The 15,083-nt window shown below is 44.9% G+C and overlaps 1 long non-coding RNA gene across 1 annotated transcript in view; it reads left to right on the plus strand.

Annotated features, from left to right (window-relative positions):
* Nucleotides 1–10,617: 10,617 nt before the first annotated feature.
* LOC112067857 (uncharacterized) overlaps nucleotides 10,618–15,083 on the plus strand; it is a 7,128-nt gene continuing 2,662 nt past the window's right edge. Inside the window, exon 1 of the long non-coding RNA XR_002893432.2 lies at nucleotides 10,618–10,736. This is a non-coding gene — a long non-coding RNA (uncharacterized lncRNA). The remainder of the gene's footprint in view (nucleotides 10,737–15,083) is intronic.

A 15,083-nucleotide genomic window follows, 5' to 3' on the forward strand; every position in this document is an offset into this window, starting at 1 on the left:
CCGCTTTGTTCGCGCGTTTTCTTCAGTAATCCACAGGCTCAAACGCAGTCAAAACAGGAAGACAAAAAAATCTAAATTGTATCCGTAAAGTTCATAGAAACATGTCAAACGATGTTTATATTCAATCCTCAGGTTGTTTTTAGCCTAAATAATCGATAATATTTCAACCGGACAATAACGTCGTCAATTTAAAAAGGTAAACAAGAAACGCAATCTCTCGGTCTCGCGCATGAAAAAGCTCTGTGACACTTTAGGTCCACTCATTCAGACTGCTCTTACTTCTTCATTTCAGAATACAAGCTAACAATTTCTAAAGACTGTTGACATCTAGTGGAAGGCATAGAAACTGCAATTTGAGTCCTAAGTCAATGGATACCGTAATGGCATTGAATAGAAAACTACAAAACCAACAAAAAAACTACTTCCTGAATGGATTTCCCCCAGGTTTTCGCCTGCCAAATCAGTTCTGTTATACTCACAGACACTATTTTAACAGTTTTGGAAACGTTAGAGTGTTTTCTATCCAAATCTACCAGTTATATGCATATCATATCTTCTGGGCCCGAGAAGCAGGCAGTTTAATTTGGGCATGCATTTCATCCAAAATTCCGAATGCTGCCCCCTACCCTAGAGAAGTTTTAATAGCCTTCCAAAACTTAGCTGGATTGCCACGAGGGTCAGATATGGAATTAATGAAATAGTTAGATTTAGCCCTTTTTATGGAAGCAGTAAATATATTTCTAAGTTATCGGAAGGTGAGCCAGTCAGCAGAGCTACCAGTGTGTCTGGCTTCAGACCAAGCTTTGTTCCTTAGCTGAATTAACTCATCAAGTTCAGGCGTGAACCATGGATTGGCTCTATCTTTCATTCTTAAAATCTCTTCATAGGAGCATGTTAATCAGATGCAGAGATAAACATACTAAAGAATTGTTCAAGGTCAAGTTCTGCTTCCGGAGTGTCATTAACACTAAGTAAGACTCAATGGTTAAGGTCATGTCAGAACCCTACTCATGGAAGTGTTTAAAACTTCTCTTAGCGATAAGGCGTGGTTGAGTTTTAGGCAACTTTGTGTTTCTGACGCAGACTTTGGGACAGTGGTCACTGAGGTCCCATAGCAAAGACACCACTAGTTAAGTATTTAGGAGGGTTATTTGTAAGTATGAAATCAATCAGAGTTGATTTAGCAGGATTCTCTACATTCAAACAAGTGGGCTCTGAAATCAGTTGGACTAAGTTCGGATCAGTACATGCTGATTTAAGACAATCAGACGAGGGAGTAAGCTAATCGAGACCCCCGATATCACTATTTCAGCGGCTATTAATGGAGCTAGTTGCTCCCGCTGTGGCGTAGGGAGGTCGATAGATCCCAGCAACATAGAAATTAACATTCTGAGAAATAACATTTATAACTAGTAGCTTAACTAGTAGGTCACCTTAAAGTTGTTTTTCACATAAATTGCTACACCGCCACCCTTATTTGTCCTATCACATCTGTAAACTTTTGAATCATGAAGTGCAATGGAATTATCATCAACAGAGCTTTTAAACCATGTTTCAGAGCACACTAAAATGTTGGGATTTGTATCCTGGACCCAAATGTCCAACATGTCCATCTTGGAGATAATACTTTGTACATTCATTTGCATTAGCTAAAGCCCGAGCCTTGTTTTAAAGTCTGCTGGAGAGTGTACAGTTGGAGACTAGCGGAGCAAACAGTACTAATGGGGGGAAATAGCTCAACAGGATTACTGATTTTAGCAGCCCTAGAACTGAGAGAATTTCTAACAGACCGTACACGGGACTGAGTAGTAATAACGTGAATTATCTAGGGGCTTGGGCTGTCAGAGAGTCACTGGGTTAGCGACTGTGCTATGTTTGAAGAGAGCCGCTGTGCTCCTCGGCCGTTTGTGTGTGTGTGCGTGCGTGCGTGTGTGTGTAGGCAGATTGGGATCAGGGAAAGGGGATCCAAGGAGTTTCTTTCATCTGGGAACGATTTTTAATTAGAGCGACTGAGGTAAGCAAAGCTGTAGCAACACACACACACACACACACCTGAGTAACACAAAGAGAGGCCTGTTCGCGGCAGACTCCCAGGGATATAAAATTAGAATGAGCAGGACGTTGGGACATTCCAGTTCTAATCAAGGTTCTGTGGTGGCTGGACTGGCAGCCATATTAGGTGTTCCATCTAATGCTGATCACATCACATTTCCCTGTTCTGTTGTCTATTCTTTTACCCAGGGCTATGAGCTGGGGTAACCATTAAGTCATCCGATCCTTCCGGAAACAGATATGCCTTTTAACTGACAGGTACACTAAGATACACTACATGACCAAAAGCTTGTCGAACATCTCATTCCAAAATCATGGGCATTAATATGGAGTTGGTCCCCCCTTTTCTGCTAACAACAGCCTCCACTCTTCTGGGAAGGCTTTCCACTAGATGTTGGAAACATTGCTGCGGCGACTTGCTTCCATTCAGCACAAGAGCATCAGTGAGGTTGGGCACTGATGTTGGGCGATTTGGCCTGGCTCGCAGTCGGCGTTCCAATTCATCCCAAAGGTGTTCGATGGGGTTGAAGTACTTCCACACCGATCTCGACAAAACATTTCTGTATGGACCTCGCTTTGTGCACGGGGGCATTATCATGCTGAAACAGGAAAGGGCCTTTGCCACAAAGATGGAAGCACAGAATTGTCTAGAATGTCATTGTATGCTGTAGCATTAAGATTTCCCTTCACTAGAGTTAAGGGGCCTATCCATGAACCCCCCCACAGGCCATTATTCCTCCTTCACCAAACTTTTCAGTTGGTACTATGCATTCGGGCAGGTAGCGTTCTCCTGGCATCTGCCAAACCCAGATTSTTCTGTCGGACTACCAGATGGTGAAGAGTGATTCAGAGAACTTGTTTCAACTGCTCCAGAGTCCAATGACGGCGAGCTTTACACCACTCCAGTCGATGCTTGGCATTGCACATGGTGATCTTAGGTTTGTGTGCTGACGTTGCTTCCAGAGGCAGTTTGGAACTCAGTAGTCAGTGTTGCAACTGAGGACAGACGATTTTTACGAGCTACGCACTTCAGCACTCGGTGGTCCCGTTCTGTGAGCTTGTGTGGCTTACCACTTCGCGGCTGAGTCGTTCTTGTTCCTAGACATTTCCACTTCACAATAACAGCACTTGACTAGGGCAGCTCTATGATGGTGCCATGTTGAAAGTCACTGAGCTCTTCAGTACGTGCCATTCTACTGCCAATGTTTGTCTATGGTGATTGCATGGCTGTGTGTTCGATTTTATACACCTGTCAGCAATGGGTATGGCTTAAATAGCTGAATCCACTAATTTGAAGGGGTGTCCACATACTTTTGTAATTATATAATGTATGTCAGCTCTTTTCATGACTTTGCTATCTGCATCGTTCAGTACGTTCCCTACCCTGAATGTGATGTTGCTACTGTAAATGTCAGAGTCCCCCAGAGGAGGAACAGTGAGCGCCAGGAATGCACTTTATCAGCCCTGGGGACAGACCTGCACACCACACACAGTACTCTTTCCCCAGAGTTTAGATGAAGTGCAGTCCATAGTAGCCCAGGATAAGGACTGCTCTCTCTCTTGCTCGCTCTCTCTCTCCTATCTGTCTCTCTCTCCAGAGTATAGATGGTGAGGTGTCCATCGTGGCCCAGAATAAGGATTGTTATCAGAGTGGGATCGTCTGTATGAAGATGCTGGTCATCCATGTTGGATTCACCAAGATTTACTTCAACGACAACTCAGGCCAGCCTGTGCGCATCACACACACACGCACACCAACCTTTCCCTTCTCACTCTAAAACCTGAAAGTCCATGAGCGCTCCCTGGTGTGCAGTACCAACCCTCATTTAGGGCTAGCTAGAAACTCTTACTGATCTGATAGCCGCTCTAAAAAACTAATTATTTGAGTTTATGTGTTTGGTACGTGTGACACTCCTGATGTGTTCTAACCAAGGTCTGGTCCGGTGTGGTTGTGTGTGTGTGTGTGTGTGTGTGTGTGTGTGTGTGTGTGTGTGTGTTCCCGTACTGTGTACTCCCTGTCAAACCATGATGCATCTCAACCTACGACTTCCAAAACCATCAAAAGTGTTGCTGATTGACACGATGATGTAGGGCCTGAGCACCAACGACAATGAGACAGGGAGGGTCAGTGACAACCTCAACAAGGACAAAGAAGCTGATCGTGGACTAACAGAAAACGGAGGGCCGAAGCACGCCCCCCTATTCAACGGGTCGCAGGGCTTTCAAGCTCTTCACTGTTTCACGTCACTAAAGAATTAATATGGTCCACCACACACCAACACAGTTCATGAAGAAAAGCACAAAACATGGCCTTTGCCCCTCAGAGGCTGAAAGATTTTGGCATGGGACCTCAGATCCTTTCAAAAAGTTCTACAAGCTAGACCATCGAATAGCATCTTGGACTGGCTGCTTCACCGCTTCATATGGCAACTGCTGGCATCCAACCACAAGGTGCTTTACAGAGGGCAGTTGCATTGCCTAGTACATTACTGGGGTCGAGCACCCCTGCCATCCTGTACCTCTATACCAGTGGTGTCAGAGGAAGGCCTAAAACTGTCAATGACTCCAAGCCCACCCAAGTCATTAGACTGTTCTTCTCTGCTTACCGCACGGCAAGTGACCGATGCACCAAGTCTGGAAACCAAACAGGACCCTGAAACAGTTCTTACCCCAAGGCCATAAGTATGGCTAAATAGTTTAACAAAATAGCTACCCAAGACAATCTCCATTGACCCTTTATGAACTAACTCTATTGACTCATCACATATGCTGCTGTGGCTACTGTTTACTATCTTATGCTGTTTGCCTAGTCACTTACGGCTAAAACCTATGTTGTTACATATCTACCTCATTACCTTTGTTCCCCTGCACATCAACTTCTAGTACTGCCGTACCCCGTGTATATAACGTTCCTTCATTGTTTATTTCTTCCTTGTGTTATTCTTTTTCTATTTTGTCTCTCTGCATAGTTGGGGAAGAGCCCATAAGTAAGCATTTTCACTGTTAGTCTACACCTCGTTTACGAAGCATGTTGGGAAATAAAAATGTGATTTGATCCCTGTTGTTTTTCCAGAGTTTAACCCACGTCTCATTGTTCTGATGTCCCATCATCCTATCACTCCCCTTTCAAACACACACAAACATGTCACTCATTCCTACCTACATTATTCACACACACTCCTAACCCACATCTAACCCCAATGACCTGGCCTCCCACTCTAAACCCTCACTTCACCCCCAGTTAGATATGACCTGGTTTTTAAAAAATGTAACATCTGACAACCTGTGTGTGTGTGTGTTTTTCATGTGTGTGTGTGTTTTTGGTGACAATGTGTGAGGTGATGTATCATGGTTCTATAGGAACTGCTTTGACTACCACGTTGTAACTGTAACCGAGGCGGAGACTGTGAGTGTCTTGTACGTCCAATTGCTTGCCTATGCCACACACCTGCTGTCAACACGGTGTCACTTGTGGTCTGGAAGAAAACCCCTCTGTTCGCCGTGAGTACAGGACACACATTTACACCACACAATGTGTGTCTGTTCCTCCGACAATTTCTCTCTGTCTGTCAGGCATAGTGTGCTGGGTCAGTTCAATTGCTCCTTACACGCCCCATGCACAACACAACATGCCAGTACCACAGGAAACTATAGAGTCCCCCCTCTGACCCTAAAATATTTATATCTGTCATCAAATGACCACAGATACATGTGACACACACACACACACATACACTCTTACACAATACCATGGTCTCTCTATGCCCTGCTTGATCTACACAGTATGTCTTGCTATGAAAGGCTACAGTACTATTCACATACTGTACATATGTGATGTTTGTATTTTTCTAAATGTTTTGTTTTTTTTTATACCTTGTTTTTTCTTTTCAAGCCTATGATTGTGAATACTACAACAAGGTCGTTTTGAACGCTAACCAAAATGACTCACAAAGGAACACCATTTTCAAAATCACACAAAAATACAAATACACACTATACAAACTGAGTACATAATATATTCACTCAACATTGAGAATATCCTCCACCTCTCTCTTCTCTCTCCCTCTCTTCCTCTGTAGAGTTAGGTAAGGACCGTTTTCGGTGGTCAGTTGCTGTATATAACGCTACAGTCTTCGGTGTAAAACAGAACCAGTGGGTCAGTGTTTCCCTAGTTAGGAGTTCGCAGGCGGGGCTGCCTCCCCCTGGGCTACTCTTCAAACTTCATGATTTCACAGCAGGACTACAGAAGGACCGCACATCACGTGGAGTCTCACAACCACCACACTCACACACACACACACACACACACACACACACACAACACACACCACACACACACACACCACACACACACACACACACACACACACCACCACACACCACAAACACACACAACTCAACTGCACATTTCAGCTTCACCATATGTTAAAACTCTGTATTACAGGTCTCCCGGTTGTGCCTCTCTGGATTTCAGCGAAGCGTCCTAACTACTTCCTCGTTGGTCTGAGCGTACTGGGCTGCGGTTTGGGCAGTGGACCAAGCAGGGGAGGGGTTTGGCCCACAGGGCTTTCCTTTCCTGACAGCACCAGGGGTTTCCTGCCTGGCCCACACCTCTTTCGAGCTGATTGGCCAGCCAGGAGTGTCTGACTCTTGACACCGCACGTCTGCACGAGGCTCAGAAATATGACAACTTTACAACTTCAAAGACCAGGCAGCTCCTTTACTCTGGAGGGTTAGATAGAAATACAAATTTCATATTACGACAGCACACACACAGTTTCTGTTTACTGTAGTTCTTATGTGTATGTTCACAGATATGTTTTGTGTTACAGGGAGAGCAGTACAATATGTTTGTGTATGTTTGTAATTACAGAGAGCAGTTTTTGTGATCCGTACCGGTTAGATGTTGTGCATGGCTGCTTTACCATGCATGGTGCCAGTCCGTGTGTCCGTAATGCAGCGACCCCCACTGCCCACACGCTGCCACTTCCTGCCCCCGTAAGAACACGCCTTAACATAGAAATGCACGCTTACAAACACCACAACTTACAAACATGGTTATTTACACTGTAAGGGCATGATTAATACCTCGCTTTTGAACGTTTGTCCTTTGTCTATATGTGTGTTCTGGCAGTGTGGAGGGCTGTTTCCCTCCCGCCCCAAAACCATGTTCTTTTGATGAGGTCCACCAGGAGATGTGTCTACACAGGGAGGACTGTGAGTAGAGTGTGCAATTCACACCAGGATCTTGTAAAAGTTTACATCGTTTTTAGAGTAAATGTATGTCTGTGTGTCTTTCCTCAGGTGTGTCCCTACCTCCCAACTCCTACACCCTTTACGCCTTTCGGTAAACGAACGACCACCACCCCAAACTACTACTGCTGGTAGGCCTACTCAGTTACTACTACTACATCATAGGACCACTACTAGTAAGTACCAGAACTACAACCAGTGCTGCCTCTACAACTGTTACTGGCACCCAGAGCCCCCACTACCACCCAGTACAGCCCACCTGAGGAGAGTTTCACTCCCACCCTACCCTCTCTCAGCTTTTCCCCTCTCCCCTTCCCCCCTTCTCTGCCCGCACCCTCCACCCCCACTGTGACTGAGGACACCCCTTTACTGCATAAGTTCTCTCCCTCCATCTTCCCCCTCTCCCTCCGCCACCATTACTAGGCAGCACCATGCGGGTCACGACCCCGACCTTGGACCCCTGCAGTGGTCACTAAGAGTAACTAGGGACGCCATCCCCTGACTTCCCCCAGCCTTCGGTAGTGACGAATCTACCACTCTCCTCTTTCTCTCTCCTGCTTCCTCCCTCTCGCTCCTCCCCCTCCTCCCCCTCCTACTACCCTCCAGCCCTGTCCAGCTCCCCCTCAGCTCCCCCTATCTCCTCCCCCAACTTTCCTTTTCCCTTTCCTCCCCCCTCTCTCCTCCACCCCCACTTCTGACCACCACAGAAACACCACCGTCCTGTTGCTACGCCCAACGGAGACTACTTCTTGTATTCCCAGTTCATTTATGGACACCTCCGTTACCATGTCCGACATTTCACCACCGAGACGACGGAGTCCATAACAACGGAAACAGCCACTAGCCAGACTCCTCTCATACACCGAGGCGTCAGGCAGCCGAGAAAAAGTGCTGGTCCCCCCTTCCTTCCTGCCCACCCACCCCCTGCACAGTAAAGAGCCCAATCAGTGAGAGACCCCAGTGTGTATGACATGATAAGAGGGCCGAGCATGCAGCCCTGGAGAACTCCCTTTGCCAGTAGCTTTGATCTCTCTGATCTCCCTCTCTTCTCGTCTCTCTTCTGTTCTCTCCAGCCCCCGGTATTTCCTACCGTGTTGATGAGTGCTGCAGAAACTGATCTGTTTTAACGGGAGCTGCTCCTCCATAACTCTTTCCTCCACTGTCGGTACAACACCTACTCCTCCTCGGCTGCTCTCTGCTGGCATGGGCGTCCTCCACCAAACACCGACCCCTGCTGCCCTCTCGCGCCCTGTAAGAACACACACTACTGTACATACACAAACCACACTACATACATACCAACACACACACATTTTACAGACATAACTGTGCCTTGTTGTGTGTTTTGCCTATCCGTGCATTGTGTGTGTTATAGTGTTTAGGTCGCTTTGCGTCTGTGATTGTTCAGACCGTGCGTGTTGATACGTTTGAGGTTAACAAATCGTGGCGCTGTATGATACGGCTCCTAACATCCTGGTCTACCTGCCCACAGAGAACATCAGAGAACAGTGAATAAATGCGGGCCTTACCAGCCAGGTACACACACACACACACAAGGCTAAAACACACACACAAACTCTCTCTGTTTTTAAAATACACTCGCTATTATTAAACTGTTCATAGGATGCCAGAAAGCCACCTGATTCTGATTGGTTTACCTTCTTGTTTCGAATATTTAGAGCGTCAACTCCATCAGACACCTGGAGTTTCCTTTTAATATCTAATCGTGATCATTACGATAATATATGGTTCATTATTACACTGTTTTACTTTGGGGACATCTTTCTCTCAGAGCCCTATTGGATGGAACGTCAAGGTCTGTGTTTCAAAGAAACTGAACATCACCACTCCCTCCTTACAGATCTCATCAACCGTCTTTGACGCCAAGGTGACTACACGACCCAAATCCTGACTGGACCACTGAACCATACTGATCGCATAACACTGTAGAACACAGCTCATGCTATATCTGTGTGTGTGTGGGGTATAACAAGGTGTCAAGTGAACCACATCAAGCGCGGGCTGCCTTTCTTCCCGCCAGGCTCTGTCAGTAGGAGGACACAGGCAGTATTGTACCTGATCACCACTCTGGAGAGTCAACATACAATTGGGTACCACAGCAACTGGCGATCATAGGGTGCTGCAATTACACCGCTCCCTCCAATACATTCTGCTCCTACTTGAGGCCTCTGTGGTAAAGGGAGACTCCATGGAGCTAGATTTGGCATTTACTCTAACGCTTCCATCCTTCATTGTCAGATTCAGGGATATGCGGTTTTGTTTTGAAGACTCACTAGAACATTGATTTAATGAACCTGGGAGAAGAGAGAACGTTTCGTCTCAGGACCCTGCCCTATTCCTGGCCTATTTCTCAGGTGTGTGCGGCATGTGGGCGTGGCACTTTGTTCATCCGTGCATGTTAGAACAAAGGTCGTAACAGTATATAAATAAAGTATCAAGTTTTTTAAATTGTGATCGAGAGTTGCGCCTCGTTCCTTCTCAATTGCTCATGCTATTATTTGGGTTGCACCTTGTTTCCAGGTGCGTCTTGAGCACCTTTTCTCCCTGCTGGGCCCAGGGGTGACTGGGTCGAACCCAGCTGATGACCTGCAAGCGCCTAACGGTGACGGGGAGGGAGGTGGCGGACCTGGGTCTGTTCCTGCAGGCCTGGAGGGGTTTCCACACCTCAGAGGACACGGATACATCAACGACGCCGGGGGACAATCTGTACCACTGGAGATGCTCCACCTGTCTCTCCATGCTTAGCAGAGACCTTTCACTTCCCTCCACAGGCAAGGTTCTCCAGAGCAGTTTCTGTTGATGTGATGTGGGGCAGGTGGGACCTCCACTATAAGCGCCCAACCAGTGTGACTTCCTGCAGCCTACGTAGCTTGGTCTGCTACACTTACCATAGTCTGCATTTATCAACTGGAACGGGACACCAATTCTGCCGTAAGGACCTCGTACACACACACACCAATACACACTACTACACACCACACATCAGGCACAGCTGGGTGATGTCACAACGGTATGTTTCTTCGGACTTTCTCATTGTGTCTGTGTGCGTGTGTGTGTGTGTCTGTCTGTCTGTCTTGTCTGTCTGTCTGTCGCTGGTCTGTCTGTCTGTCTGTTCTGTCTGTCTGTCTGGCTGTCTGTCTGTCTGTCTGTCTGTGCGCGTCTGTCTGTCTGCTGTGTGTGTGGTTGTGGTGTGTGTGTGTGGGTGTGGTGTGTGTTTGCGTGTCTGTACATGCTTGTGTGTATGTGGTGGGCGGGGAGTGTTGTGTGTTCTTTACGCGAACTCCGTGTGTCAGTGTGAGAGTGACTATGTGGTGAAGAGAGCGTGTGAAGGAGACCTGGGTAGACAGCCGTACGCCAAGAGAGAGTGTGCACTACTCTACAGTGACATCTTTATCCCCTGTCACAACGTGGTGAGTACACACACATACACCCACACACACACCCACACTGGGGAGTGGGTTATGGGAACGATTCTTATCTGCTCTCAGTAAACATGCTCTACTCTCAGGAGATATACACTAATGGACACACACGTACAGGGTTCAGGTTAAATGTGGGCGGCAGGTAGCCTACAGTCTTAGAAAAAAGGGTTCCAAAAGCGTTCTTTGGCTGTCCACATAGGATAACTCTTTTTGGTTTTAGGGGTTCTACCTGGAACCAAATAGGTTCTACCTGCAACCAAAAAAGGTTCTTCAAAGGGTTTTCCTATGGGGACAGCCAAAGAACCCTTTAAGGTTCTAGATAGCACCTTTTTTTCTAAGTGTAGCCGTTAGAGCATTAGGCCAGTAACCAAAAGGTAGCTGGTTGGAATCTCTAAGCCGACAAGGTGAAAAATCTGTTGATGTGCTCTTGAGCAAGGCACTTAACTCTAATTGCTCCAGTGTCACCAAGATAATGGCAGACCCTGGCCATGGTCCCACTCTCCAAGGGTGTCTCAGGGGGAGTTGGGATATGCAAAAAACAATTTCCAATTCAGATATTAATACACACTAGTATATGTGAAAAAGGACAAATATAAGCACCCACCAAATTATTATTAAATGTGTGCAGCCCTGGAAGGTGGGTTGTTGGAGGTTGTGTGCTCTTATTCCCTGAGCAGCCAACAGATGGTGCTGAATGACACCATCTGCTTACAAATTGAATAATAAAACAATAACAAGAGTGACCCTTATTAAGCTGACAGTTTTAGTAAGATAATGTATGTGAAGGTTTATTTTTGAAAATATTATTGTTTATTAGGTGTAGTTTGTTGTCATGACAAAGACTGCACACATGCACATGCATACCATGCATCTCTAATGTCTAATCTGAATAGGGCCATAAGCAAACAAGAAAATGCACATCCAGAGTGACGCTACTCATTGCCAGTGATTTTAATGCAGGGAACCTGAAATCTGTTTTACCAGCATGTCACCTGTGCAACTAGAGGAGACAAAACTCTAGAACACCTTCACTCCCCACATACAGGTGTGCCAAGCATGTAGCATCATACCCAAGAAGACTCGAGGCTGTAATCACTGCCAAAGGTGCTTCAACACAGTACTGAGTAAAGTGTCTGAATACTTATGTACCTTTTTTTGTTTTGTCATTATGGGGTATTGTGTGTAGATTGATGAGGGGGAAAAACGCATTTAATCAATTTTAGAACAAGGCTTTAATGTTACAAAATGTGGAAAAAGTCAAGAGGTCTGAATAATGTAGGCTAATGTTAACTAGCTGGCCTGGCGCATCGTTGCCCGTGAAAGGAAGTTAGGGTAGCGAGCAAGCATTTTAGCCAGTTAGCCAAGGACCAGAAAAACTAAAAGCGTGTATGACAGAGTCATACACCGTTTAGGCAACATGAAAGAGGAGAATGGCATTGGCGTTTCTCTATACAAAAGCGTGAAAGCCGTACAAACATGTTTTCTCACACTACACACACACACACACCACACACACACACACATCACCACACACACACACACACACACCACACACACACACACACACACACACACACACACACACACACTACACACACCAACACAGACGACACCACACACAACACACACACAACATAACCCAGGGTACGATGACGACAGACCACACCATATATAGCTTTACGAATGCTGGACTAAAACGTTTTGGGATAATATGTAGTTGTCAATGTATTAAATGTCTTCAAAATTCAAAAAGGCAACCTTCGCACATCTGATCAATCGAATTTGCAGTTGCGATAGGGGCAACAATTGAACCAAGCGCAAGTAGGAAAAAAAGTATTTAGATGCTTGCAAAATGCGGCTGGAATAGTGGAAGGCAACGCCTGTATTTCTTTGCCGGACTTGCAGAAAGGACGATAGCAGAGAGAAAAAACAAAAAAAAAAAAGAAGAATTGGAAGGAAGAAAAAGTAAAAAAGAGGCAAAAAAAAATAAGAATAAGATGTATGTCACCCACCTAAACCACAGTTGAAAAACTTTTTTACCCTAATGGCATTTTCCTCCTCACCTTTGGAGACCACCCATCTTCACCGCTCTATTTTTAAAATCTCACAGGCAGTTCAATTCAGTTCTTCCCCGTTTCGCTCACAACACTTACACAGCCCATCTCTGTCTGTGTCAAACTCGACAACAACTTCTCCCTGAATCTCCTTCAAAGAAGACCAGCGAGAGGAACACCGAAGGAAACCATCTTCTCTCCTCTGTTTATATTGCAGAACCACATTCCTGTTAAAGATTAAAGAGATCTCGTTGTTAAATACAGTTGAGGTGGTAATATGGCTTACAGGTTCATCTGCCTCACCTGAAAGCCCATTCTGGTGTGAAGCTGCTATAGACCACCAAGTGCTAAACTGTCAGTGTCTGGCGATAACATGGTTGAAATGCTTGAGTAACGTATGTGATATCAACAGAGAAGTATATATTTCTGGGTGATTTAAATATTAAACTGGCTTTCATCAAGCTGCCCACTCAGAGAAAAAACTTCAAACTTTGTAACCACGTGCCTGCAAACCAACCATACCTCTATGGTAGTTCAAGCATGCACAGGAATGAAAGGCAATCAATCTACCTTTAATATAATTGCAACACATCTGATTACATAATGGCTGCATTGCAGTATTGCTTGAAAGCAGTAGATAATCCAAGATCCACAATTAGTGATCGCGTAATAATCTATCAAGATATAGTAGGCACAATCTATAGGAAAACTCAGTATAGAGTTCCCAGAAAGCTGGGCCTAAATATAGTGGATCAAGGTCAATACACCAATATCGTTTCATATGTGATTTTGCCCCTTATGTTATTGATGTAAAGAATATATGTTTTGTCCCAGTCCGTGTGTAATGAGGACGACATATCAGACACTGCGCACCTTTGAGAGCAGTTTTATGAAATAATTGCTTATTTCAGTTGCGAATAAGCACGGTCAGCTGGGAAGCCGCGTTTCCCATTAAGAAAATGACTGTAAAAAACTTAAATCCCCTTGGGATTGAGGAGAATGAATAAGCGAATGTAATCGGATTTGGCGAGGCCATGTGACCGCAACGAGACAACAAGGATAATGAGCAAATAAGTTGCTGGCTGCCACTAAACGATTGGCATTTGAACTTACTGCCATAATTAAGAGATCATCGTGACATAAAAAGAAGACAGAAATCTAACTACCTATGAAGACAAGAACGATAACATTAAATAAAGAATGATCTAAGGTGGTAAATATGCGTATATGATGCACCTTAAATGAACCTCATGAGGAAAAAAGAAGACAAAGCTCACTCCATCATTATTTGAATCAGACAGTGCGGCGTCATTCATCACACAAAACCATCTGTTGAGTAATTGCCAACTACTTAAATAATTTTTTTCATTATGGCAAGATTAGCTAACTTAGCATGAAATGGGCAAGCAACGAAATCTGACCATACCACATCCAAGTGATATCTGACCAAAATGTATGAGTAAGATCTATAGGCGTGTGTAAATTTTGATAATGTAATAAAGTGCCGATGAAGAAGACAATGAAAAAACAAAAAATGTACTGCTCACAACCAGATAAACCACCGCCGTCTGACAACATTGGAGGAAATTAATTAGAGTATATAGCAGTCCTATTGCACATTATTCATATTTAGATCCACAGAATGATGTGTGCCCAGGCTGGACAGGAGCAAAAGTCATTCCGCTTCCTTAAGGAGTGATAATAGCCTCCCTTTGCTGGCACTTCTCAAATATCCAACCATTGCAGCCTGTTACCAAACCCTTAGTAAAACTTAGGGAAAATGTGTTTGACCACTATATATGTCAATCGTCCAGTACTTTTTCAAACTAGGTAAAACACAACACTTGAGTCATTCACGAACCGAGGATGTCAAGCATTTCATTCACAACTTATTGAAGACGAAGTGAACAAATCAACGAAGCACGTACCACTACAATACTGATATTGGCTGAGGAGAAAACATGATGACAAAAAGATTGAGGCTGCTTTGAGCTATCAGACGTTCCAGATGCGTCTTATTCTATCAATTTATCCGAATCACTAGTTCTAGTTGGCAAAAAACTTGTGTCTAAGGCCTATTAATCTAACCCCTGCCTATATTGTGCGCATTAAAGTAGTTTAAAAGTTTACCTTTATGCGTGAACAGAACACAAAGGGTGTTTCTTTTAATGGAGTCTATTGCTTCCCAACATCTCACCCCATGGTAAAAGTCAAGTGATACTTCCCACGGCAGCTGTCTAGTGCCCACTATCCTTCCCTTTTATTCTATGAGATTGCCAAA

Source organism: Salvelinus sp. IW2-2015, linkage group LG26, assembly GCF_002910315.2.
Source record: "Salvelinus sp. IW2-2015 linkage group LG26, ASM291031v2, whole genome shotgun sequence".
Classification (NCBI taxonomy): Eukaryota; Metazoa; Chordata; class Actinopteri; order Salmoniformes; family Salmonidae; genus Salvelinus; species Salvelinus sp. IW2-2015.